The sequence below is a fragment of the Paramormyrops kingsleyae genome, chromosome 12 (genome assembly GCF_048594095.1).
Source record: "Paramormyrops kingsleyae isolate MSU_618 chromosome 12, PKINGS_0.4, whole genome shotgun sequence".
In the NCBI taxonomy this organism is placed as follows: domain Eukaryota; kingdom Metazoa; phylum Chordata; class Actinopteri; order Osteoglossiformes; family Mormyridae; genus Paramormyrops; species Paramormyrops kingsleyae.
The window spans coordinates 20179819-20183548 of NC_132808.1; the positions used below are offsets into that span (position 1 = coordinate 20179819).

A 3730-nucleotide genomic window follows, 5' to 3' on the forward strand; every position below is an offset into this window, starting at 1 on the left:
ACTGCACCTAATACTAATAAAATAACTGGTACCTGCAGGTAGCCTGCAGGCTCTTTCAAATGAAAATTTCAGCGCATTATGCTGCAAGGTGAAGGCAGGATCCTAAGTCACAGCTTTTATGTTAAACAGAAAAATCTGTTTCGTTACACCAGCACACAGCAGCACATACAGAGAAGTGTAATAAGCTGATTTAACACGATGAATTGCTACACAGTGCTAGCGCACAGAGATAACATGTTTGTTAATACCCAGTGCTACTCCCCGCACGCGGGCTTTTCAGGAAGCACTGCGCCCAGCTGTCTGTCTGCTAAATCCGCGACCGCTGCTTATGCCCGATACAGAGAGAGCGCGGCAGCCCAGAACCACTGCATTCGTTTAGGGACCTCGCTCCTGAGAACGATCATCACGGAAACCAAGGCCCGGACAGCAGCGGCCGCTCCAAAGCGCCGAGCGTCTCTCATTGGGCGGCTTTTCGTCCACAGTCCGTCGTACCGACGTCCAGCAGGTCTCATCCACAGCCTCCCGCAGAGGGTGCCTGTGGTCGCTTTACCCACAAGGCAACAGGCCTGAGGAGGTAGGGCAGTCGATGCGATCAAAGGGCTATTTGCGAACACATTCCACAAAAGCCCGTAGATTATCTCTCCCATTGATTTTGATGTTCCAAATATTTTTAGAAGCCATTGATTTCATTGTCAAGTGCTTTCTCGTAAGCATTAAAAATATTTCCCACCGAACACTGCACAGAGCTACGTATATATTTACATCAGAGATAGACCAGATACCCGATCTTCAAATACTGGTGATTTGTCTTTGTGAATCAGTTACTCCAGCCATGAATCCCCCTTCCTGGGACTAATATTAAACTCTCTTGTTTTTAGAATGACCCTTTTGAGGGACAGAAACAACAACAACACAAACCAAAAAAGTAGTTTAATTACATGCCTTTTAAGCCAAAGCCATTGCTGTAGCACTGTAGCCTTAAGCTAGTCACAAAGTCCAAATGGCATCAGAAAACATCTAAACATATACATGGGTGTATCCAGGGAAAATAAAAAGTAAGCAGGTCACTTTGGATAAAAATACGCTCTAAGCAATTAAAAAAATAAAATAAAATAGAATGGAGTGTCCCAGCCTATGCACCCCAGCTGCTAGTCACACCTGTAAAAACATCAGGCATATCCCTAGACAGCCTCAGGGGCCTCAGACACTGTAACACACTCTTCAATCATTATGCCAGCATCTAGCCCCATAAAAGCTGTTAAATGGTGCAAATGGATACTTTCAGAAACTTGATTTTTTAAATCAAAATCTGTGTATCTTTTAATGAAAATATTTGGAATTCTAACAAACTGACCATATGACGCAGAAATAATGGATTATGATAACGCACACACCTCATACAATATATAACATAAGATATGGTATATGTGATATACACCACACAGCCGGTAATCATGGAGATGAAGTGGTCCTGATGGTGGTGATAGATGTTGTGCTTCGGTGAAGTGCCGAAAATTAATTTTAAAGTATATGTGTACAAACAGATTATCTTGTAGAAGTTCTGTAAGATGACACTGGAAGTTTCTCGGAGAAAAGGATTCCTGCCCCCAAATTCCAGTACCAGAGGTCACATCCGAAGTACAATCCCCTAGCTCATAAACATGTTTGGACGAACTTTAATACCATTACGAACATTTAGCCCCCAATTTGCATTAGGTAATTAGTAACACAAAATGCAAAAGGAACCTATGGGTGTTTCCCAAGACCGGTCTTGCTAACTTGCCTCCCAAGAATGAACATGGGGCGCAATGAATCATGGGATTGGTCTCGTTCGCCGAGGATGCAGTTGATGCATTCTTGATATTTGGGGTGGAGCACGAATGACATCCGGGAATTTTTACTGTCCTCTGTGCTTCTGTTCTGAGTATTCTTCTGTTCTGTTCTGAGGATGTTTTGAGTAGAGCCCGGATAGCTCAGTCGGTAGAGCATCAGACTTTTAATCTGAGGGTCCAGGGTTCAAGTCCCTGTTCGGGCGGTGCTCATTTTGGATGCATTTCACTGCATGTTGCACTTTGTATAACTATGTATGTGACAATTAAAGAATCTTGAATCTTGAATTGGAACTAGTCTTCAGCAATGGAAGACAACGTAAAACGGGCATATGAGGACACAAGTAGGGTCAAGTAGACATATTGAGAATCACCCTAAGTTTCACCCGCTCACCAGATGATGAGGTAAATGTTCTCATCTAATTAAAGCTCAGCTGCTTTTGCAGATTCAGACACTTCAGGTATCAGCCTTTGTACTGCAAGGTGGTCATCCTTGCATGGTACAGTACAGCAAACAAAAAATCAAAGGCACTGTTCAGAATAATGCTTGGCGTTAAAAATTAAGATGCAACACAATCTATAACAAATGGCGAAACAGCAAGTCCTCTTAGGACAAAGATGAACAAAGATGCATTTTCATGTACATGATATACCCTCAGACATATGAGCTGATTGTGTTTCAGTGTATTTCATAACTACCGCAGTGGTAGGTTAATTGCTTAATATTCCCCGGGATATTGATGTGCCAAAACGTGGGGGGGGGGTCTGCCAAAATTAAAAACAACAAAATGGCATAATTTAATTTCCGAATACCTCAGAATGTGATCCAGTTTCATAGAAACCAATGGTTACTGGAATAATGGTCTAGATAAAGGAAGCATTTATGCCACAATCGAAACGACTTGTCCCTCCCTCTGTGGGTCTTATTTTTTTGTTCAATGCACATTTGTTTTTAAGTCAGCAACAATTTTTATCTGAAATAAAACCAGAGGGCTGTAGGATCAAAAGAAACATTTTAATCAGAATTCTATTTGTCACACGGGCAACAAACCAGAGGCACTCACTCCATTTACACTTAAAAAAAACAAAAAAAAAACAAATTGAAAAAGCTGTAAATTTCTGTTAAAATAAACCTGAAAATACCCGGACTCCAGAAAGCACCAAAACTCACTCTATTTTTCGAACTTGACATATGTGGAAAAATGATCAAATTCTATAGTTTCTGGGCGATAACAACCGAGTCACTTTGCAGCGTTTCGTGCCATCATACACTCCCCGTCCGTATTCAGTTAACTGAAAGGTGTGACCCCGCACGGGACAAACAGCTGGAAGATGTATGGATGAAGGAAACCTGCGTGAAATATAGCTAACTGGCAGCGCGGCTTTAAAATAAGCCATTAATTAAGGTTTTATATGAAGCACGTGGAGGGGTGTACTTACACTCCATTGTAAACCCAAAATAACTATGCAAGGCATTAAGATGGAGCAGAGAAAATTATACGGCTTATACGACTGGTACATTTCTGTTTTTAAGTGGATTTATGAATAATTCATCAATGATGTGTCTTTTGCAAACAATAATGGAAATTGTGCATATATGCCAAAAATACAATTCTCTTTGTTGCTTTTATATTTCAATGGGAGAAAGTCATTGTGAAAATAAACCAGCGTAAATAAATTGAATTGAGGTGTGTATTTCTTATGAGAAAGGGCTGACTGAAATATTTCTGAAAATGCTTCTGGTTGTGGCACGTGCAACTTTAGATTTCAGAGAGTACTGTGTATAGAAGTCTAGGCACACAATATGTAATAGGAGGTCGGGATATTTTATCAGATTTGACAATTAATTTTATAAAAGACAAAAGCTGTTGATGTGTACCTTTATGTAAATCTATTTGGAC

General features: G+C 40.6%; 1 non-coding gene across 1 annotated transcript; it reads left to right on the forward strand.

The window, feature by feature from the left end:
* Nucleotides 1-1962: 1962 nt before the first annotated feature.
* trnak-uuu (transfer RNA lysine (anticodon UUU)) lies at nt 1963-2035 on the forward strand. The gene has a single exon. It is a non-coding gene; the product is annotated as a tRNA-Lys (tRNA).
* Nucleotides 2036-3730: the final 1695 nt, after the last annotated feature.